At 34.5% G+C, this 24,982-nt stretch overlaps 1 protein-coding gene and 1 long non-coding RNA gene across 8 annotated transcripts in view; one reads left to right on the top strand and one right to left on the bottom strand.

Moving 5' to 3' along the window:
• The window catches only part of LOC118199472 (uncharacterized), a 254,071-nt gene that overhangs the window by 107,191 nt on the left and 121,898 nt on the right, over positions 1 to 24,982 (top strand). The window lies entirely within an intron of this gene.
• LOC118199471 (uncharacterized) overlaps positions 1 to 24,982 on the bottom strand; it is a 224,560-nt gene that overhangs the window by 82,832 nt on the left and 116,746 nt on the right. The window contains exon 1 of one of the 6 annotated variants that reach the window (XR_004759947.2): positions 5,257 to 5,526. The exons of the other annotated variants lie outside the window; for them this stretch is intronic. The gene's annotated coding sequence lies outside the window, so the exon portion shown is untranslated. Of the gene's footprint in view, positions 1 to 5,256; positions 5,527 to 24,982 lie in introns of those variants that run through there. 6 annotated transcript variants of the gene reach the window in all.

Here is a 24,982-nt window from a genome sequence, read left to right as displayed (position 1 = left end):
TGTCGTTTTTAGAAGAAACATAAATCTCTTCAATGTCCATAGCATTTATTTACTTGTAGGGGTAATTAATTTAATTTCCTAATAGTTGTTTTTATTTTTGAATAAGCTTTTCTTCCATTTCTTATTTCCCACCTACAATTCCCTGCCAGACTGAGTTTTCAGGATTGCGTTTTATGTAAATAAGGTAGAACCAGTATTTAAGTTGAAGTGTCCGTCACTTCAGTAGAAGAGCTTAGAAGTTCTTAATACAGCGTGTTCTACCTTCTGGAAACGTCGTTGCTTTAAGCTAATCTTATTACGTTCGGCCGTCTTGTTATGTGCCTTTTAGTATGCGCCGGTGAGCTTGATTAACTCTGTTAGTTATTTCTGTGCAGTTTCGTCTGGTTGTAATTTAGTTAGCATTAGATTAGCTTCTTATTTTTTTATCTTAAGTTAAAGCCCAACTGGAGGCTTCGTGTAAACCCGAGAGGGGCCATTTCTGAATATTTCGAGTTGAACAAAAGGGTAATTTAACCCTTGTTTGACTTGTTATTCAACCATTAGAATTAGCGATTATTCGCTAACAGTTCCTAAGCATTCTATCTTCTAAAGAGTACAGGTTTAGCTAGAACTAGCTTAGCCATTAAAATGTGTATTACAAAATTATTATTATTATTATACTATTATCTATTATCATCTCACCTGCCACCTTTTTCGAATGTTGGTAGGGTAGAAAAACTGCTGTAGTTATGGGCTCGGTTCGAATCCTAGAGAAGGATTGTAAGTGTATAGTGTATTTGTGGCATGGGACGCTTAAAATACTCTCCAGTCAAAACAGCATGTCAAGAAATTCGTGGCAAGGCAAGAGGGTCAGGAGACCCTCGTATCCGTATCCTAGAGATGCAGTTTTCCCTTCTCGTGGGTGTAATTCGATCGGCCTCTGTGGTGCGGCCTGGATGACGTTTTCAGTGATGGAACGGCTTAATAAACGATAGTTTTTGGCCATTCCAGACGAATGCTTTAAGTTACAAATGTTCGGTCAACAACTCTGTCACCTATTCGTCTGTTTTAAAGATGGATAGCTCCATGAACTTTCCAAACACAGCTAACACTCTAATGGGTATTACCTCTGAATGCGATCAGTCTTTTTCAGACCAGAAATAAGTATCGATATCGATCCTACTTTCTCTGAGATAACTACCTCCACAGAAGACCAGAACCATGGGTTAGTCATCACAAAGTGTGTTAACAGTATGTTAGAATACGGATTGTACAGCATAAACGGGATTGAATGACTGAATGTCTCATAACACGGAATTATCAAGTAGACATGCTGAGTAAGAAACACTAGCGTATTAAAATTCTGGAGCAATAAAAGACATATATTTATAGCATACTGTAATTAGTGCATAATTTTACGCTTTACGTCTACAGTCAGGACTTAATTAATAAAATTTAGTAGCTTAGAAGCCTCGTGGAAGCCCAACAGGAAGGAGGAACAAAAATAAACAAATTAAATAATAATTAACAATAAAAGTAATAAAGCAATTCATAATTAAAATAATTAATAATTGAAATATTGACAATTAAAATTCAGTAACATATAAAGAGATAAGTAAAAATTTAATAAATAATTAAATTAGTGGAAAATAATTAAAGAGTCAAACAAAATAGCCGAACTCGTCTTATTTAAGGGTCGGGCTGGAATTACAATTTCACTCAAAATCTTAAAAACAGCCCGACTGGAGTCTGGCTCAATTTAAGCCTTGAATGGACATTATAATTATGATTGATTTAAAGGGATGGTAGACCGTCAAAGACCCGTTCTTGTCCCAGCACACCACTGAAGAAAAAAGGAGGTAAAACGGTCAAAGCCTTGTAGCGATTTATATTTATTTTTAATAATCAATTTTATTTTATTTGTTATTCTTTCCTATAAGCGTTCATTCCCCTAATTGTCAGTGCCAGAATATTTAAATTTTGGCAGCGCGAGTGAAGGAATGCAAATTCCACCTTGAAGAAAGAGTTTAAAAACCGAGGTTCAGTAGGAAAGAGGAAGAGTTAGACTATTGCCGTCACCTTTGTTGCTTAAGCGTCTGGTTCGCGTGGCTTAAGTGCATTAACTTGCTGCCACTAGTTTTCGACGGGGGTTTAAGAAACGCGAATTATTCTGAGCCCTGTAGTTTCGTTCAACGACTTGTACATATCTTCAAATATTTGGTTAGTTCTTTGATTTCAGTTACCCCCCAAGCAGAGACGTAATTTGTTAGCGTCGAGTTGACACATTCTAAATTTTAAAGAGTTAATAAAAGATACTTTTAACCCTTCTTCCTGCAGCTACTACTCTTACAGTTTTCACACAGAAATTATCAAAGTGGACTCTACAGCCTCACTAATTTGAATAAAGAGAATGCTGCAAACAGTAACAGATTGTGCAGGAAATTTTAACGGAGACTGTAGGTGTGAAACAAAAAAAGGAAACTCCAACACTTTTTGACAGCGATTTTCTGTTGATATAATTCTAGCTATCAAGCAGAATGTGAGGGAGGAAAATTTCTTTCCCAAATTCGAGAATTAGCTGAAAACAAATGTAATGTTCTGTACAAGTAATAAATTTCGTTCCCCGTAGTTGGTTAGATCGTTCCAAAAATTTACAAGTGTTCTTTCTCCCAGGAAGTCACTAGTGCTCCTAAATTCATTGCACTTCCTGAAGAATGTGGACATGTGGGTAGGGGCATTTTTTTTTCCTTAAAGGCCTTAAGCTCAGATTAAGAGCTTGTTTCCCAGTGATAGAAAGGCATATATTGAGAAGTTGGGATCGATTTTTATTTCTTCCTTATTATTAGTCCAGAGGGCCAATTTGTCCTGAAGGACTATTATTTTAATTTTGGCATTTTGCATTCATTCACTATAAATGTCCGATTCACTTTTCAGATTGTTTCCACCCACTATTATCGCCCTGTATTATATTTAAAAAAATTAATGATGAAGAATCTGCATCAATGTATGTATGTTTCTCGCATTGTGATAAAACAACGGTACCTACAGCCATCCAGTTTTGAATAACGTATGTTCGGAATTTGTTTTGTTATTTATTTCATGTTTTGTCATACATTAACGAATTTTTGATTAGCAAACTCCACGATTTCAAAGCGAGAATGGCAACACTGCACGGGAGAGAAACATTTGTGTCTCCAGCACGCGAGACTGTGTATCGGAAATTCTAAAGATATGCTCATTTTAAAATTATTTCTTTATATTGCCGTTGAACTGAATTTTATGGTTTAAGTGCGAAGAATATGATATTTAATAAATAAAGGTAATAGATTGGCAACTGGATGTTTTTGTGCCTTTCTCCATGTATATCGTGTGCGGGGATAATTTTCTTTGGAAAGGCTTTCAAAAAGACAATCTTCTTTTAGCCCAAATTGTCTAAAACAAAACAAAACAAAACAAAAAACTAACTTTGGCAGTGGTTTCATTGCATTTGTAATCGATTAAAAAATAGTTTCTTCATTTCTGTATCCATCTGGAATCATTTCGAAACATACAGTGAACCCTCTGGTGGCAGTTATCTTCCGCAGAGACTGTCACTGACAGTGATGAGTATTTCTTATAACATAAATAAATATAGGGCATCTTTTCTCCAAGGCGACCACTTTTTCATGAAACTAAAATTATCTGGAACTATGACTGGTCTTTCTGGGAAGAGGTTTTTTTTTTTTTTTGTTTGTTTTGTTTTGGGTTTAAAAGCGAAAACTTTGCGTGAAAATTAAAATGTTTTGACAGTGCGTTATATGTTATCCTACAGAGCTCTACAAAACAGTGTATTTACTTTTTACTTCCTTGTACGAAGTATTGTAATCGCGAAAATTTTCGGGTGTCATATTTGAACGAAAATGTCCATTTTGACCGCTATCGAATGCAATTTAACGATGTTTCTGCGTGACATCTGTGCGTAAGGACAAAATAAAGGATCCTTTTCCCCCAAACGGGCTCCAAAAAAAACAATTTTAAATGGATTCAGAAAAGATTTTTTTTTTTTTTTTTTTTTTTTTTACGTCTGTACGTATCTCGCATAACTCAACGAGTAGCCTCAGAACGTTGAAATTTTGTATATAGGACTGCTATAACGTGTAGTTTTGCGCCTTCCTTTTTTGGTTGCAATCGGCTGCACCAAAAGTATATAAATATATGTACATATACATATATCCACTCTGTTACTCGGCTTCGTGAGCTCAGTTTATTATTATTATTATTATTATTATTATTATTATTATTATTATTATATCTTGGTAAATTGTGCAGCTTTCGCTTTAAAAAATGATTTAATTATGTTGTTCTTTCAGTGTTATGCCAGTGTGGTGTTTATGCGTTTAGTTAATCTGCATGCAATAGTTGTAGAATTATCAAGAATTTAAAGTTGTTTAAGTGCGGCCAAGCCTAATTTTTTTACCATAGCCATATTTTGTGTGTATTTGCAGTTTAGCAGAATAGTGAATTAAGTCAATTTCTGCACCTTCAGTGTCTTTTTGCCGAATAGAACCAGAAGTAAACTTTCAATTTTGTGCACTGAAAAAACTGCCTTCTTGCCCGCTGGTCGAACTGCTTGTTTTTGCGTATAAAATCTAATTTTAATCGTAAAAATTGTTTTCACTGTATTTGGTGTTTTATATTTCTCTATATTTTTCAATTTTTTATAAAGATATTTTGAGGTTTTATGTATTTTTGCCTTGTCGCGAAGTAAGAACTGAATTAATTGAATGAGAAATCTATCTCTAACGAAATTTGGGAAAATAAGTTGAAATGAAATGCAACAAAAAACGCGTGTAGTTTAATATTCCGTACAAGGAAGTCATGTGGGGTACACATCAGATTTTTTTATGCTGATATACTTTTTGTTGTTACATGTCATTAACATAAAGTATCAACTCGGCAAAAAAAAAAAAAAAAAAAAAAAAAAAAAAACCTTTTCTACATCCACCTGCTTTTTGCATTTAATCGAGGTGCCAAAGCCACAGAAGCTGAGAGATTTGTGTACTGTATGGCGAAAAAGGCTAAGCCTCTTAGGACGGCTTAAAATTTGTTTGAGCTATTCAAACCGTCGAAGCATTGAACAGCTTGTTGAAAATTGGGAAGAAATTGTGAACACCGATGGAGAATACATTGATTGATTTGTTGTTCTTTTTTTTTTTTTTTTTTTTTTTTTTTTTGTTTTTTTGTTTAGTTTCTGTGGAAATCTAAACTAAAAAAAAAAAAAAAATAACCAGAACTTACGGGCCAACCCAATATTTCCGCTTGTGTATATGGGCTCTGAAGGACGTATAAAGAGGAAGACAATCTGCATCATTTCAAGCGCTTTCTCTTCGGTTGCGAAATCCTTCTAGTGAGAGCTTTCAGCGTGTTCTTATCTTCAAGGACATATTGTTTCACATCCGTTCGGTAATCAACCAAGACGACAGGCATCACAAAGCAACGAAGGTAAAATGATTGCTAACTACTGAGCATACAAATTACTTGCTTATAACTTTTGATCTCAAAATCGGAATTTCCACGACACGTGTTTTCCGATACGATATTTTAATAGTTTTAATACATAACTGGGTAACAAATTTTAAGGAGAAATTTAATTATATGATAACTAGAAAACAGCATACTTTTTTTTAAAAAAAAAAAATCTTATTTTAAAATCTGTAAGCCATTTTCTTTAGATAATCCTTTTATTTGCATTTCATTTAACCTTATTTCCTCGAACTCCATTAGAGACATATTTCTCATTCATTTAATTCAGTTCTCACTTCGCGACGAGACAAAGATACATAAAAACTCAAAACATCTTCATTAAAAATTGTAAAATACAGAAAAACATAAAGCACCTAAGACAAATAAAAACAGTTAAAAAAAAAAAACTTTTACAGCTTTTACTCTAATTTTATTAGAGTTTCTACGCAAAAGCAAACAATTCGGTCAGCGGGAAAGAAAAAAGATTTTTCGTTACACAAAACTGAAAGTTTACTTACGGTCCATTCGGCAAAAAGACACTGAAGTTGGTACACAGACTGACTTAATACACTTCATTCTACTTAACTTTCAAATGTAAACAAATGGCGGCTTTTTTAGGCTTAGTGCTACTTCAACAACTTTTAAATTGTTCAGATTAACTAAAGGCATAAAATTCTTAACTGGAATAGAAGGAAAACATTATTTAATCACTTTTAAAGCAAAAATTTCACAATTTATGAACGCATAAGCATAAAAAAAGAAACCTACCTCACCAAGAAGGCTACCTGAAGAGGAAATATATATTTATATACTTTTGGTACAGTCGGTTGCAAAAACTTTCTGTGGCTACTTGTTTTTGAGTATCTCGCATATGAAAAAAAATCTCTTCTGATTTCATTTTATATCCATGCTACAATCCATTTTGGAGAAACGAGTCATCTATTCTGCCCGTACCTACAGATGTCACACACACACACACACACAAAAAAAAAAAAAAAAAAAAAAAAAAAAAAACTAGAGTGACATCAAAATGGATATTTTCGTTGAAAATATGATACCCCAAATTTTTCGGGATAACAATACTTCCTTCACTTTGCACAAGGAAGTAAAAAAAATAGCAATACTTTTATATCAACGTACGTAAAAAGAAACTAATAATAATAATAATAATAAATAAATATCTGAAAGCTTTCAGATTTTAGATTACGTCCAAAGGGGCGTTTTTTTAACATTTTGTGTGTTACCTTTATTTATTAACTATCATCTTCTTCGCACTTAAACCATAAAGTTCAATCAACAGCAATATCAAAAAATAATTTTAAATTAAGCATATCTGTAGAATTTTTGATAAACGGAATGGATAAAAACGCTTTTTTCTGTATAACGTTGCCATGGCTCGCTTTGAAATCCTCGAGTTTGTTAATCAAAAATTCGTTAAAGTTTTACAAAATCAATAATAACAAATTCCAAATTTCAAATTTGGACCTTCATATGCCCTTATTCGCAGTAACATTGCGTCATTCAAAATTGGATGGCTCTAGGTACCGTTGTTTATTGTAATGGCTATTGTAATTAAATAACTGTTGTTTTACCAAAATGCGAGAAATCATCATATAATCATCATCAATATCAATGAAAACTTGCCATGTCTGTCTCCTCTGAATGAGAACAGTATTTCCTAGAATAACATGAGCCTCACTTCTTTAAGGCGACCATCTCTACAGATGATTGAAATCTGGGTAGATCAAAGTTCCTCTACAGAGCCTGATACAAAATACCGAAATTTTCTAGTGAGTAGAAATGCCAGTCCAAAAGCACAGAATACACTGAAACTTCCCCAAGACAGTTGAAGTCCACAGTTCTAAATGATTTTTGTTCTTCATTAGAGGTGGTCACCTGGCAGAAGGGAATTTCTGCAACTATATTTATTTACATACTGGTCATTTTGTAACGACGGTCGTTTACGGGAAATGGTGCTTGTGTGTTGAATAGTGAAACTTATAATTGAATAGCCACACCTATCAGTGACAAACACTATACGAAATTAATCAGTTAAAGGTAAGAAGCTTAGAACATTTCAAATGACAACATGACCTCCCATTTGTCGGGAAGCAAAGCGAAATCCATATACATGCATAAAGAACCAACACAGAAAGGTATCACGACAACGTTATTTCTGATAACATCCGGTGTAAAAATAATACTTAATGTAGTAAAAATACTTAATGCGCTTCGAAAAACAAGTGTAGTCTATCTTCTCGAGAAATACACTGATCGATTTTGAAACGACCGCCTTCTTTAGGCGACCACCACTTCTGAATGTATACGGTGTCTAAATGCGATCAGTATTTTTTAGAACGCAGTCGTCCGTAATGAACTTCACCTCTTTAAGGTGACAGATATATATATTTATAGATCTGAACCTAAGTGGTTGTCTGAGAGAGATTTTACAGTAAATTATTCTGAAAAAGAAATAGGATTTTGCTTTGCATATAACGGAGAATATTTATGCTGTATTCCAGTCAGAATTTATATTCACACTGCACGGCAATGATTTTTGTTTTAATCATTTGAAATGAACGTCGTGGTCACCGCTCCGAAAGACTTCTCTCAAATAAAGAAAGTTCGACATAAGTTATCACTTTTCTTAGGTAACGATGTTTACGGATGACGTTTGGAAGCATGTGTGCTCATATTAGAAAGGGTTTACGGTATTTTCTTTTCTGATGCCATATAGCCGAAGTTCATGTCGACTACAATGAAACCTCTGTAAGCCAAACGGTTCACGGGTCCAGAGGATTTTGGTACTGTGGACAGATAGATGAATCAGAAAATGTGTGTCTACTGGCAGCTTTTTTTTCTGTCGGGATGACATTAATCCGTTCGGCCCCACAGCCTTAGGCCGGATGTCATCTTCACGACCAGAAGCAACGAGAAGGTCATGTTTGCAAAAAATGTTGGTTATTTTCAGTGGTCATGTGCTGAAGGCGGATACCGCAGAAGAGTTAAATATATTTATAAAATCCAGGAATATTTACAAAATCGGAACATTATCTTTGATCCACCCTGAAAGGACTCAGAAGGGCCTGAAACAAGATCCGTGATTATCCTGAGTAATGCAGGATATCTGGTTACATTACTTTGTGATGTTCCTCCTTTTATCTATTAGCTAAGTGTTGAGGAACTTGGTGAACTACTAAGGGAATAATCGCTTAAGTCCAAAAACAAAAATAAAGACTCACAGAGGGCGCCTTTATCAGGGCGTGAAACAAAGCCTCCACTTAGGCTTAAAAATGTAAGAAATAAGAACTAACTAATGACTAAGTTGGCCCGTAATATTAAATTAACTAGCGAAGCTATCCAAAGGCACGTAATAGGTGGAGGACTATGTTATTCAGAATTGGATGGCTCTAGGTAAAGTTGTTTTTTCCACATTGTGAGAAACGTGCATACATTCATGCAGATTCTTCATTATTCAATTTCTTTAAATATTATACAGGGTGATAGCATTTGATGGCAACAATTTGAAAAGTGATATGCCGTTTATAGTGAAGCAACGCAAAATGCCGTTTCGAGACTAATATACCATCCGAGACTGACGTCCCTTTTGAGCTAAAAAAATATTAAATTTGTATAAAATATGAAATTTAACATTTTACACGTTCTTCTAATCTTCTATTCCCAATATTTATGTTTAGGAAAATTTTGTACTCGTTATAAAAAATAAAGAACAAAAAGTTAGACTTCCGTATGACAAAAGTTAACCGAAATATTTGATATTAAAATCGGGAATCAAATTTCAGGGGCCGTACACCAATCGAACAGCGAAATATTTGCAGTTTCGCGTACTAAAACAAGATTTTGTTCAGAAAAATGCTTATAATGTTACAAGATTATATTATAAGCATTTCTATCCAGATTATTAAGAATAATATTCAAATTTTTTTTTTCTTCCACATCCCCCCCCCCAAAAAAAAACATGGAGACCTTATTCACAGAATCTAGTAGAATTCGTATTCTAGAAAACACTAGGAGGTTTCAGTATTTGTATATAGTCTACTTCTAATATTATTTGTATTACTTAATTACGATTACCAGATCATGATTCTAAAGTAATAAAATTTCATGAGAATATTAATAACGTATTTTTAGACTTATAAAATAGTTGCGTGAAAATGCTTTCGGTACACCAAATGTAACAACATTATAAATAAAAGTGATCGCAATAAAGTATCACCGAATGGCACTTAAAAAATCAGTCTCTCGGATTTGGTTAATAAATAAATCTTTTAATTTTCTTATTAGCCAAACTCTCAGTGTTGTTGGTACTGTGGTGGCTGGCATCCATGTTGTGTGGTGTTTGGTGAGCTCGCTGTTAAAACGCTTATATCTTAGTTAATTTGTGAGATTAGTGAACGAAGGTGCTTTATTTCTGATCTATATGTGTTCCGGTTTGTGTTTCAGTGATTATTTTTGAATTTGAAGCTTTATTTTGCAAGATGTGAAGACTTTAAAGTTTGATGTTGGATTGCTTCCTCATTTGCATACGATAAATACTTTTTGGTCTCTATCTTTATACATATATTGTGCAAATTACTTTTGATGATTGATTTTGACTCTTTATAACTTGTGTTACCTGTATATTTAAAAACATAGTGTTTGGATGCAGATTTTATTAGCTATTTGAACTTAAACTTTTTTAGTGTAGCTAGGCCTAACGAGGCGGATATTTGTTGATAGTTGAACATCTTAGTGTTAAAGTGACTTAAGTCATGTGGTTTTATGAGTCTTTTACACCGGTTTTATGAGTCTTTCTGCCCACCGAAAGGAGGAAGTGTGAAAATTTTTTGGTGCACCAGAATTTTCATCTTCCACCCGTTGGACAAATTGTTCAATTTTCCAGATAAAATTGTGGGAAAAACTTTAAAAATTATTTTAAGCGTTTTTAAGACTATTTGGCTGGCTTGTTTTGTGATATTGTGTTTATTTGATTTTATAGAAATTTTTGAGAGTTTTTGGGGTGACTTTTAATTTTATTTTGCTGGTATTGTGCAGAACTTTTGTAAATATCTATTTTAACTGTTCTTATTGAATTTTAAAATATTTTATTGTAAATATTTTGTGTTCTTATTATGTGTAATTAAGTATTTGTATGAAAACAGACCGCATGTATTGTTATTTTAATGTATTTTGGATAATTTTGTAAGTATTATAACTCTGGTATATTTGGTGAATTGTTTCGGAAGGAATTTTGTTTGTATGTTAAAGAATTGATACCGTTGTAGGATGCATGAATCAGAATCTGTTCCTAGTTCTGTTGGTGCTCATCCTCGAGAAGAGGATGTATCAGAAATTGTTATAGATGGAGCCAATGATATTATGACTATTGTGCGAGAGTTACATGGAATAGTGGATAAAATTAGAAGTCAAAAGAAGATTGCGGTTACGTTGCCTGATAGACTTACTGCCGGGTTAGACAGGATTCTTTTGCTTGCATCTGCTCAGGCGGTTCATTTAGTCGAGGCTGATGCTCTTCGTAATAACAGACAAGAACTTAAGTACGTTAGAGAGGAAATTCCTGATCTTAAAGATATGATTGTGAAAAGATCTTGCTGTAATAGAAATAATGTTGTCTCTGATCGTGTTACGGAACCGATTGCGAAAGTTGATGGTCTGGATGAAATTATTTTAAAACCAATTGATGAAAACATTGATGCCTTCAACGAAATTAGCAGTATGATTAGACCGGAAGATCTTAAAATCAAGATTAAAAAGTCTATCAGGAGAGAAAATGGTGATTTTTTACTTAAATTGGGTAATCGTGAAGAGGTGCAGAGACTTGAGTGTGCTATTGAGAAAAACGAGAGTCTTAGAAAATTTATTAAGCCGAGACGTAGACGTTTTATTAAACCACGTGTAATTGTTTATAGTGTTGGCTCTTCGGTAACGAATGAAAATATAGTAGATGCTTTTAAACGCGATTGTAATTGTAATAATGAATGTGTTAAGTCTTTATTTGATATTCCTGTTAAAGGATCTAAGGGATCTTCACATAGAGTTTTCTCCATCAATTCGTTGTGTCAGGGAGAATTTTTGGAGGAACAGAGACTTTCTTTGGGTTGGAAATCGTACTCAGTGAAATTATTTTTGCGACCTAGACAATGTTCTTTGTGTTTCATTCATTGTGGTCATTCAAGAAAGCTTTGTAACTCGAAAGTATGCTGTGCAATATGCACTGGAAATCATTTAGCAGCTTCTTGTGATAGAAAGAGTGAGGGATTCAAATGTATTAACTGTTTTTCTTGTAATAAAAAATTTGGTTTAGATCTTAATGTCTCGCATCATGCAATGGATAAAAACTGTCCAACATATATCAGAGAAGTGAACTTTATTAAGAATCATTTGGATATTGATTATAGTAATTGTATTTGATTTAAAATTGTTTTTAACTTGGATCTATGTGTTTTTGTAAATAGGCTTATTTTATCTTGTGATTTGCGGTTCTGTTTTTGTCTTTGTGTGTCTTATCTGTTGCTTTTAATATTTATAATTTTTATACTGAAATTGTTTATTGAAGTATTTATCTTAATGCATGTGATTAGTATTAATTTGAATCATTGTGCCATCGCTGCTGCCCAGCTCTCTGTTATCCAGGAAGTTGTGGGAGTCTTGCCTGATGTCATCTTGCTGCAGGAGCCATATTTATTTAGGGGTAGAGTGGCCTATGTTAATAAAAATTGGAGAGTCGTTGCTTGTTATGGGGGAAGGACTGCCATTATTGTCGTCAATCAAGATATAGATTTTGTTGTAGATTTCGAGACTGACGTTGTTACCAGTATTTCTGCTGTGCTGGTGATCAAGAATATGGATTGGTGTCTATTTATTTCTCTCCAGCTGAAGATATTTCTATTAATTTGTATAAACTGGAAAATGTTTTAGATACTTATGATAAATTTTTAGTTTTTGGTGATTTTAATTGTAAGCATTTTAGTTGGGGGGCTGGTTATACAGATGCACGTGGGATTTTATTATTTATTTTATTACATTTAAGAGTTTGGTGCTTTTTAATATTCAAGATTTTACCCCAACTTTTTCATCTTCAGTTGGACAGGGTTGGACCGACCTTGTGTTAGGTTCAAGATAATTGGATATTAATGATTATAAGTATGAGGTTTGTCAAGAAGAATCTCTCAGCGACCACAGATATATTCTCTTTGACATGGAAGGTGTTTGTCTCCAGCATGGGAGTGGAAACTTTATAAGTAGAAGTGTTCCTAAAGTTTACAAATTGTGTAAAAAAGTAAATGTTGTCATTGAGGATTTTATTCAGAAAATAAGAAATGCTGGGTGTTACGAAGAAATTGATTGTATAGTCTCTGAAATTGAGACTTATTTGGTTAAAAAGACTGTTACTAAATTAAGGGTTAAAAGAAAAGTTGGTAATAAAATTATTTGGTGGAACGTTGGTCTTGAAAGACAAAAGATAAGAGTACGGGCTTTTAGGAAGAGTTTTCAGGTAAAGAATATTGATGATGTTACTAGATTAAGAAGGAAAATTAGATATAAGAAAGAACTAGCTATTTATAAACGTTCTATTAGAGAAACAAGAAAGAATAGTAAGATTAAATATTTTTTGGATTGTGTGAATCATTTTGATGGTTTCTATAAGATTGCAGCTGGAAAGAGTAGACATAAAGTTATTGTCAAGAGACCGGAGGGCGTTGCTGGAAATTTTGAAGAAGTGAATAAAGCTCATGCTAAAGTTTATTTTGATTTAGATTATGATTTTTTGTTTGATATTTCGAATATTTATGATTTCAAGTTAAAAGATGATGATTTTTGTTTTACTCGTGATGAAATTGCTGGAGTGATTCGACGTCTTAGAGACAAAGCTGCACCTGGAATTGACGGCATTCATTCTGTGATTGTTAAGACTTTATTTGATTTATATCCTCATTTTTTTAATACTTTGTATAATGCATGTTTAAAATATGCCATATTTCCAGGCACATGGAAGATAAGTAAAATCATATTGATTCCTAAGACTGAAGGAAAATCAAGGCCAATTGCTTTATTAAAGATATTTGGAAAGGTTCTTGATAAATTGATAACTAATAGGATGATGCATTATATTTTTAAATATAATCCTTTCCATGATAGTCAATATGGTTTTGTTCCCGGTCGAAGTACCGATGATGCTCTTTTTCGAGTTATTTCATATATTAGAGAACATAGGGTTAACCAGCACGTTCTTCTTGTCTCTTTTGACATCGCTTCTGCATTTGATAACGTGGATTGGGTCTCTTTATTTGGGACTCTTCAAGATTTGTATATACCCAGAAATATTTTTTTTATTTGATTTTGGATTATTTTAAGAGTAGAAGAGTGTATTTTTAATTGCTTTTCGGAAAGTAAATATGGGTCCACATTTAAACTTGGTAAAGGCTGCCCGCAGGGTTCCTGCAGCGCTCCTCTGTTCTGGAACGTGATTATGAATAAATTGCTTCAATGCGAATTTTCTGGCAATGTGGAACTTGTTGCTTATGCTGATGACGTCGTTGCATTGTTTAGGGGGGACTCACTTGAAAAACTGGAAAAATTGTTTGATGAGACCTGTGCAATTTTTGATAACTGGAGTAATGGGGAAAAATTGAATTTTAATATGGATAAGACACAAGCTATGTTTTTCCCGAGGGAAGGACGTGTGGTGAGACCTCCTCGAATCCGGTATCATAATAGGAGAATTAGATTTACAGAAAATATGAAATATTTAAGTGTTGTGTTGGACTGTAAGCTAACTTTTGTTGAACACTTTAAGAACGTGCAGCGAAGAACAGATCAGCTTTTACTTCCCTACAGAAGGAACTTTGCGGACGATATTTTTGCTAAGAGATCTGGTATACTATTGGTTCTATATAAAGCCGCTGTATTACCTATTATGATGTATGGAATTGGCGCCTGGGGTTCCAGAGCGGGGGAGCTGGTGAGGCTCCGGATGAAGTTGGATTCTATACAGAGAGCTTGGGGTCTTGCAATTACTCGCTGCTTTAGGACAGTCCCCACGGAGGTGGTTTGTGTATTGGCCGGACTGCATCCCCTCTCAGTTTATTACGAATTTTATTACAAGAAATATCTTTTACGTTCTGGAAATATTGATATGATTTGTTTTGATTCTAATATTATTACTAAATATGTTTTTGAAAAATTTAATTTACATTTATTACACCCTGTAAATAGAATCAGTTATGGGTTTGATAGAGAAATTCCAAAAATTGGAATATATGATATTTATACGGATGGTTCGGGGTTAGGAGGGTGTACTGGAGCTGCTTTTGTTGTATATTTCTATGATGTTGAAATTGATTATGGTTTATATAGATTGAATTCTTATAATTCAGTATTTCAAGCGGAATGTATTGCTGTTTTGAAGGCCTTGAAATGGATTCAAATGAATATTAAAACATGTGTTACTATAAATTTGTATACTGATTGTCTTTCTTTGCTCCAGTCGCTCTCTTGCCCCGATAATGTTAACTGTATTATTATGGATATTAAATTTCTGTTACAATCTATCAGTTCTACGATTTCTTTTCATTGGATTAAAGCCCATGTTGGGTTTTTTGGTAATGAGAGGGCTGACAGTCTGGCCAAGGAGGCATGTATTTCAACTAATGCATCCATTGTAGAAATTTCTAGTTCTAGACAAATTGCCATTACGAGTATGAAGAAATATTATACAAATATATGGAAAGATCTGTGGAAAAGTTCAACAAGAAAAAATAATTTGTTGATTAATATTGAAATTACAGATAAAGTTTTAATCTATGATGACATGGATATGAATCAGATTATCACCGGACATGGTAGGTTTCCTCATTATTTAAAAAGATTTTATGTACAAGATAATGATCTATGTCTAAATTGTAATGTTTTGGGTGATGCCAAACACTTCGTGGTGGACTGCCAATTGACTGATTTTATTAGACGAAGTTTTTGTGATATACACAGTGATTATAATTAAAGTTTAAGTTTCAAAACGCTATAAAAAAAGAACCACTGATGAAAATGATGTGAAATTTGAAAGGAATGTTATTGAAGAAGGCGGAAAGCGTATGGCAGAAGAAAAAATTTAGTTTCAAAAGTTAGCAACAGATGGCGCTGTAAGCAGCAGAATCACGACGAGAAACGAGAAATGATTCGTAAAACAACACCTAAGGTGGAAATTACACATTAAAACGCATTGACAAGTTAGAATTGTTGAATAATTTTATTTGCATGACTGTATATATCACATCGAAAGGGACAAATCGGTTTCAAGAGTTTTGCGGCGACATACCGCATAAGAACCATTCATCAAAGAAGTTCGGAACTGTCGCGAGACTGGCGCAAAACATGTTCAATATGGTGTCCACCGTTGTGTGCAACAAGTTGAAAGCGACAAACAGCATGTTCCACAACGGATCGCAGTGTCTCCGGGGTGATGTTCAGAATGTGTTGCGAAATGCGTGCCTTTAATTCCGCTAAATTTGCAATTGGAGCACGGAACACAACATCCTTCAGATATCCTCACAGCCAGAAATCACACGGAGTAAGATCAGGCTATCGGGACGGCCAGGCTGTAGGGAAATGACGGCTGATAATTCGAGCATTTCCGATATGGCGCCTCAGCAGCTGCTTCACGGAATGTGCAATGTGCGGAGGAGCGCCATCTTGCATAAAAATGATTTCATCCACACATCCACGCTGTTGCAGAGCTGGAATCACGTGGTTGCGCAAAAGAGACGCATATCTCTGACCAGTGACGGTTGCGGTAACAGGACCGGAAGCAATCGTCTGCTCCAAAAAAAAAAAAAGGGGGTTGTAGGATGAATGATGCCGTAAAGCCACACCATACCGTGACCTTTTCAGGATGAAGTGGTACGGGGTGCGTTGCGAGTGGATTTTCTGTTGCCCATATTCGACAATTCTGGGTATTCACGTATCTTGTCAGATGAAAATGGGCTGTCCACAAAATTTTCCACGGCCATTCATTATCCACTTCCATGCGAGCCAGGAATTCTAACGCAAACGTCTCCCTAGCTGTCAGGTCAGACGGAAGCAACTCCTGCACATGGCCAATTTTGTACGGATAGCATTGCAGGATGTTTCCTACAATTTTCAGCACTGTGCTCTTAGGCCTGTCCAATGTTCGGGCAAATCCTCGTGCACTGCACGGTTGCACACCACCGGCCGACCCCTCCTGTAATGCTGTGGCCACTTCTTCAACTACCGTCGAATGCACTCGTTTTCTCCCTCTTCCAGATTGCACATCAAACGAACCTGTCGTTTCGAATTTTTGCATCATCTTCTTTAGACCTATGACACTCATTGGACCAGCGCCTTCTTTTATACCCTTCAGTGTCCTGAAGTTTTGCAGAGCTACTCTTGCACAATCATCATTCTTGTAATACAGCTTTACCAGCAGAGCGCGGTCCTGCAGTGAAACACCCATGGCGAACGTCTGAGACGCGAAATGAGGAACAGCCTGGTACCTGGCGGCTTTATAACACTGAAATTTAACTAACATTTTAATTTACGTCTTCTTCCGCTTGCAGCGCCATCTGTTGCTAACTTTTGAAACTAAATTTTTTCTTCTGCCATACGCTTTCCGCCTTCTTCAATAACATTCCTTTCAAATTTGACGTCATTTTCATGAGTGGTTCTTTTTTTATAGCGTTTTGAAACTTAAACTTTAATTATAATCACCCTGTACATTTTGATTTATTGAATTTTGATTTTAAACATTTGAAATTATATGCAAGAGAATTGATGGCCTTTATTAATGGCAATAGACATGCGATTGGGGTTTTTAACTAAGTTCATTTTATTTTCAATGTGTTTATTTTAGGATGTCTTTTCCGTCGTGTTTTGATGATATGTGTGACTGTATGTCATATTTTCGTTGTGTGTTTTATGTGTGTTTTCCTTCCTTATTTTATGCTATCATTTTTACTAATACAGTTTTCTTGATTTAGTTATTTTTGGTTTCCTTCTTTCCTGTTGTGTCGTTAATCCAGCCATTTAAAAAAATAAATAAATAAAAATAAAATAAAATTATATAGTCGTATGGCAACCTTGCTGGATGTATAATTATTATTTTCTTTAGTTGATTATACTAACATTTTTAGTTACTCGAAATGTGGTGTGAATAAGACGCCCCCTTTTTGAACCATAAGATCACTTTGTGATCAGGCGGGTTGGGGCGTTCTAGCAAAAACAAAAACAACCCTCAGTGCAAATTGAGAATGACGTCAAATATCGCAAATTTTGAAAATAAATATCTCGATCAATTTTTTCATCCCGGAGTCAAACATTTTGCATTTTTATTTTTAATCTCGAGTACAGAATTTTTCTAAGCATATAAGTACAGAGATCAGTGGAACGTGTGAAAGTTAGATTTCATACTTCACGCAAGGTTAATTTTTTACTTCCTTGTACCAAGTGAAGGAAGTAATGTAATCGCAAGAATTTTAAATAATATCCGTTTTGACCGCTATCGAATGCATTTTTGCGTGACATCTGTACGTAAGTACAGTAAAGAGGACTCTTTTTCCCAAAATGGGTGCCAAAAAAGGATTTAAAGTGGTTTCAGAAGAGACTTTTTTGTGACGTCTGTAGGTATGTACTTATGTATTTATGTGTCTCGCATAACTTGAAAACGAGTAGCCTCAGAATTTTAAAATTTTGTATATAGAGCTGCTGTAACATGTAACTGTGCACCACCCTTTTTGATTGCAATCGGCTGCATATATAATATATGTGTATATATTTATATACTTTTGTATATATATATATGCCCACTCAATTACTCGGTTCCGTGAGCTAAGGTTTTTTTTTTTTTTTTTTTTTTTTTTTTTTTTTTTTATATGTCGGTAAATTGTGCACTTTTTGTTTTGAAAATGATTGAATTACATTGTTCTTATCTTCCGATTAACGTTTTTATACCTTTAGTTAACTTGCATGCAATGGTTGTGGGAATTATCAACAATCTAAAAGTTGTTTAAGTGATGCTAAGCCTAATTCTTTTACCATAGCAGCCATATTTGTTTACCTTTGAAACTTAGCAGAATAGTGATTTAAGTCAGTTTCTGCACCTTTAGTGTCGTTTTGCCGAGTGGGACTAACAGGAAATTTTGTACACTGAGAAATCTGCCTTCATACTTGCTGACCGATTTGCTTGTTTTTGCGTAGAAACTGTAATTTTAATTGTAAATTTTTTAAAAATTGTTTTAGCTGCATTTGGTGATGTTTTTCTTTATCTTTCAAGTTCTGATAAAGATATTTTGAGTTTTTATATATTTTTGCCTTGCTGCAAAGTGAGAACTGGATTAATTAAATGAGAAATCTATGTCTAATGAAATAAAATTAAATTAAATGTCAGAAAAAATGCTTTTAAATCACAAGGAAGTCATGGGGTGTACACATCAGTTTTTTTTTTTTTTTTTTTTTTTTTTTTAAATATATATATATCGAGTATAGAATTTTTCTAAGCTTAAGTACAGAGATCAGAAGAACATATAAAAAGGTAGATTTCAGATTTTATGCAAGGTAGTTTTTATTTATTTATTTATTTATTTTTATTTAAAAACACGAAAGCATTAAGTTTTACGTTATTTGAAACATTTTTGTAATTGAAGTGTATGTTCAAGGAATAACGGTTGCGCATTGTGACCACCTCCTTAACACAACCCCCTGTGCCAGTAACCGGCACACGTAAAAGAGAAAGAAGCGTCAGTAGTGAAACGTCACTTCTCTTAAATAACAGAAGACCAAAATGATGAATGGAATTGTGATTGGTCATCTTAGAGAGGTTTCGGAGTGTGAGAGTAACTATATGGTATGGTATAAGTAACTAAATGGTATAGATTAAAAAAACAGTTAGCAGTCTATTTAAAGGGACGGTGGACTTTTAAATTATTTTTTTTAAGTTTTTGTGTTTTCAACAAGAATTTTTATACATATACATATTATAACATCAGTTTATAAAATATACGCTCAAAATTTCAATTTATTTTACACTAAAAGTTTTTAAAACACATATTTAATTATTTTAATTAAAGATTTAAAATGCTCCTTGCGTTCTAATTTTCAATACTTTATCCTAATTTTTGCTTATAAAGTTACTTACAAAGACTTGACAAAAGTATTTGTGTATCCATTATATATATGATGGATCAGAAATTTTTAAAAATGATTTTCGTGAACTTAAACCCAGTTTTCGAAAAAATGTCACAAAAAAATTTTGTTAAACATTATCACAAGTTTAAACTTCTTAATTACGTCATACCCAAAAATGCATACACAGGTCTACTGTAACAAAATAGTTTTTTCCAAAAAAGCATCTTCAAAACATACTGAGAAAAAATTTCTCTTGAGAAAAATGAATTTAAGTTTTCTTCAAACTTACCTTTAATGCATGTTCATGAAAAACAGCGAATTGACTTTAATTATGAATTTGCAAACATTAGATAAAATTTTCGTATCATTTTAACTATTTTTAATCTCATAATATTAAATATGACAAAGGTTAACACATCGCAAATTGCTATGTGATTCGAAGTTATAGGTAGAAAAACAATTTAACTATTATATCTAATGAAACTTTTAAAATTCACCCACATCATATGTTTTACCATCACTTGTTACACTTACATTATCGTTTAGTGCTTTACAATTTTTTTTTAGCTCAAAGGAGCTATTAATTTCGTTTTGGCATTTTGCGTCGAGTCACTGTAAATGTTTCCATCATTTTTCAAACTGTTGCCACCCAATATTAGAGCCCCGTGTTATATTTAAAGAAATTAAATAATGAAGAATCTGCATAAATGTATGTATGTTTCTCGCACTGTGATAAAACAACGGTACCTAGAGGCATCCAATTTTGAATAACGCAATCTTCCTCCGAATATGGGTATCTAGAAGCCCTAGTTTGAAATTTGTTTTATGATCGATTTTATATTTTGTAACGAATTTTTGATTAACAAACTCAACGATTTCAGAGCGAGCAATGGCAAAACTGTACGGGGGGAGATATTTTTATCTCCAGCGCGCGAGACCGTGTATAAGAAAGGTATAAGTTATTTCTCCCACCTTCTTAACGTGCCTTCGTGGTGTAGTGGTTCTGCACGCTGGGCCGGTATTTCAGAGGTCCGCGGTTCGATTCCCAGCGAAGGCGTTGTTAATTGTTCATCTTTCCTGCTTCCAAAAAAAAAAAAAAAAAAAAAAATCCTAATGTCTCTACAGTGGCGCCGGAACTAAAAGGGTATTGGATCATGATTCTCCTCACCCAGGATTTGGCGATTAGCCAAAACATATGGCCCCTAAAAACCTCAGTCACCCTTTAAAAGGGGGAGTATATAAGGTATTTCTCCAATTTTCTTAGCGTGCCTTCGTGGTGTAGTGGTTCTGAATGCTGGGCCGGTATTCAAGAGGTCCGCGGTTCGATTCCCGGCAAAATTAATTTTTCATCTTTCCTGCTTCGAAAAAGAATCCTAATGTCTCTACAAAGGTAACACACAGACTGTTAAAAAAAAAAGGCCCCTTTGGACGTAATTTAAAATCTGAAACCTTACAGACTGGGTTTTTTTTTTTTTTTTTTCAATTCCCCCCCATCAAGCATGCGTTATTATTATTATTATTATTATTATTATTATTATTATTATTATTTTGTTGTTGTTTCGGTTCAAGCGACATTGATCACGCTTTTTTGCAAACGAGTAGGGAAAACCAGTTTGTTTCTTCGTGTTTTATGCTTATAGCAAATCAATTCTTACTACCTTCTACCTTATAGCAAACCATAACCAAAGTTAAATTCATTAATAGTTAGCTGACAATACTGACATTTCTAGCCTTTTTTTAGAAATAAACACTACTTTTGAGCAAATATATAAATTATAATATCATTAAATAACTGTTGAATTACATTTTTTTATGTTTTGTCCAAAATTGAAGGTATAAAAAAGTTTACGTTTTTTATACATTTTAAATTCTTGTAACTTCTTTAAAAATTAGAATATTTGAATTCGTTTTTTTGCGTACGATGCAGTTAAGTATATGGAATATTACGAGACTAAAGAAATAAATTCAAAATTTTGGTCGATTTTTAGCTATTCTAAAGTTCTTAAAAGGCAAAATTCCCTTGAATTTATTCCTATTTTATATTCCTAATATTTATTCCTATTCCTACGCACTAAAATTTTCCAACGATAATAATTGTTGGTTATATTCAGCAGTTTATCGAGTTTCTTCAGAAGTCTCGGCACTGCAAATTAGGGCAGTTAATTTCTTCCCACTTGCAGGATATCAGATGTCAGGTTCAATTTTTTGTATTCCATGCCAAAAATAGACTGGTAAACATGTCGATAACTTCTGATTGAAGAGCAGATTATACTAGCTTATCGAAATGAAAATCGCCAGCTCTGGCACGTGCGCTGATGGAATATCATAAAAATAAAACCGCGATAACTTCGCCAAGCTTGGCATATGATTTGAAGGACATACTCAATATCATGCCCTTGAAATTTCTCCTTTTTAACCCTACTCGAAAGATATTCCTTCTCTTTCATCTTTATGTCTTTTTTTTCCCTCCCCCCTTTCCTTTCTAGTCTCCGATTATCTTATTTTGTTTGTCTATGAGATCGCCTTTATTTTTCATTGAAATTTTCGATATTACAGCAACAAAAAATAGTGCCATGCATAAAAAAAGAATAAAAAGAAAAAAAAAAAAATAGGCATTGTGTGCTTCGTTTGGTAGGTACGAAAAATATCCCATACGTCTTTGTTTTCCATCCATGGGTAATTTATCGCAATCTAGTGACAGAACACGGTAGCAATGTCAAGGATACGAGCGCTTTAACAATTGTCATGACTTTAAAAGATGTTCAGTAGGGATTCCCCCTGGGCCAGAAATCAGTTCTCGAAAGAGAAATGCCGGCTAGACGAGATAGTGGTTAATGTAAGATTGGCTGGAGTGCTCCCCACCCATCTGATCACGAAATGATCTTATCTTAAAGGTGCACCCCATAAAACTAAAAATAGCTAACTAAGAAAAATATATGTTAGTATAAGAAAACAAAAATAAGGAAAGGTACATATATAAGGATAACACAAACACAAAATACAACCAAACAAGACACTGGAATTGACAGGGCACCACACATAAAAACTAAGAATTAAAACCTTTGAAATCCCAAGTGTAATTAAAAATTTAAATTTAAACTCCTAAAAAGTACTGCACCACCAATAATGCCTACCAAAGTTACTCCCTCAAACGAAAATGCCAACAACTTGCGTATTATCATTAACAAAGCTCATTAGAATTCTTGAAAAATGCTTAAAATGTTTAAAATTCAAATTCTTAAAATCAAATGATACATTATTAAAACTTTTCCTAATAGTATCTATTAGCGGACAGTCCACCACGAAGTATCTGGCATTTCCTGGAACACTACAATTCAAACCTATTCAAGTAATATGGGAACCTCCCATGTCCCATATTATCTACGAGTCAGTTTCCCTTAGAAAGTCCTCCACGAAAGTATCCCTCCCCTTAGGCAGATAGATAGCCCTAGTGTGCTTTGCCATAATTAAATAAACCAAACCAAACTAAACCCATGATCCATAATCAATTGATTCATATCTATATCATTCCAGTTAATGTAGCTGACTGTCCTGAAGAAACAAGGCTCGAATCTCGGAGAAAGCCTGGATGTTTGTAAGCGTATAGTTTCTGTGGCAATGGACCACTCAAAATACACAGCAAGCTGGTGTTCTCCCGAGAGGTCATAGTAATAATGTTTGTCTTTTGTGCTTCGTCTGTTCGACAGTACACCGACCGGCCCCAACTGACAGGCCCTCCCTATATCAGGCAGGAAGTGGATCGCCAGTCTTACTTCCCCAAGTGGTAAAATGTACGCTAATCATGCTACCACGCCGGGGCCCCCAATCCGAGGTGGCAGACTTTTCAAGTTTCTCTATAAACACTGCTACCTCCTGGCCGCGCGGGGTTACCACTCCCGGTTCCCAGGTTTCACAGCGGCGGAGAAACATGTAAGCCTGGAGATCTGACTGGTCGTCAAAATTGCTACCCGCCAGTACTACACAGGATGTCTGATGCCCGCCATGGAACTAACACGGGACTTTCTCCACCTTAGCCTGTGGGCCAGTCGAGTTAAATCGAAGTCAGGATTACCTGCTTACACCCATTGGTTACGGGGAGCTGCCTGGCTCGTGGTTTTATCTGTGCTGAATGAGAAGATGCATTGTCATGGTGGAGCATGGGTTCTTTAACATTCACTTCTTAAGGAATTTCTGGAAGACATTTATTCCTGTGATTATCTTCTGCCATTCCAGCTTGATGGCTTTGACCAGCCCTGTACTTCTGAAGAAAACGGCATACATTACTTTTTTCATGGCACATTATCTTTTTACCGTGGTGGGCGTGAGAACATAAAAAAATGGTATTTACATTTCATCACCAGTTACAATTTTAGAAATAATTGCTGGGGCCAACATCTTTTAAGTAATTTCAGGGTTTCTTTAGTAATTCTGACACATTCCTCTTTTTGGTGGTCAGTTAAATTATGGGAAACCCAATGGCAAACTACTTTTTTCATATGCATTTCTTCGTGAATAATTTTATGTATGGCGGCGGATCCAAATTTAAGTTCCTTCTGTATCATTTGGTACGTGTAGTAGCGATTATCATTGATAAACATTTACCGTATGGCAGACACATTATCCAAGATCACTGCTGACAACAGCCCGTATGGCCGAGACTGCTTAGGTACAGATCCTAGCCAGTAGCTTCACAGGTTTTCCTGCATCGACTCAGAGAGGGGAAGGAAATAGGGATTGGACACTCTCGGACAGCACCCTGGGATGTTCTCCCTACTAATTCCGGGCTCAAAAGCTTAGCAGTTAGCAAGGCACGGCCGTACCTAATATGCCTACTTGGTGGATGCACGGGTCCCGGCCTTGCTTTAAGTTGTACCTGTCAACAATGATTATATGCATATTGATAATTTGTAACTCCGAAAGCCGTTGATATTTTTAATGAATTAACATTTATATTGAAAAAGAAATTTATTGGCTTATACGCTATTATGCAAAGTGGTCTCAAACTTTACAATAAATCCTCTCCAAGATGTCCTCTTGTGGTTGCAAGCGATTTTGGTTTCCTCTAGAAGGAAATATTCAGTACTAATTTTTATAACTGTTATGAAATGCTGCTCACTTTCACAACTGATGCTCTACAGAATTGAAAATGCCATGAAAATTTCATCATTGTGTCTCTGCGTGTGAGGGGAGGAAGAACAAGCTACAGGAACGCAAAAGTTGCCAAAAAAAATGCTTCAATAATTAAAAATAGTTTTATTCTGTCATTTGATATTTCTGAGCCTGTCTTTCTTCTGAACCTATGTGATTAAAAAAAGAGAAAAAAACTCGTAAGAAACTTATTTGG

The sequence above is a fragment of the Stegodyphus dumicola genome, chromosome 9 (genome assembly GCF_044657685.1).
Source record: "Stegodyphus dumicola isolate Sdum_Otavi_A_Nest chromosome 9, ASM4465768v1".
Lineage (NCBI taxonomy): Eukaryota > Metazoa > Arthropoda > Arachnida > Araneae > Eresidae > Stegodyphus > Stegodyphus dumicola.
This window is presented reverse-complemented; position numbering and strand designations above follow the sequence as displayed.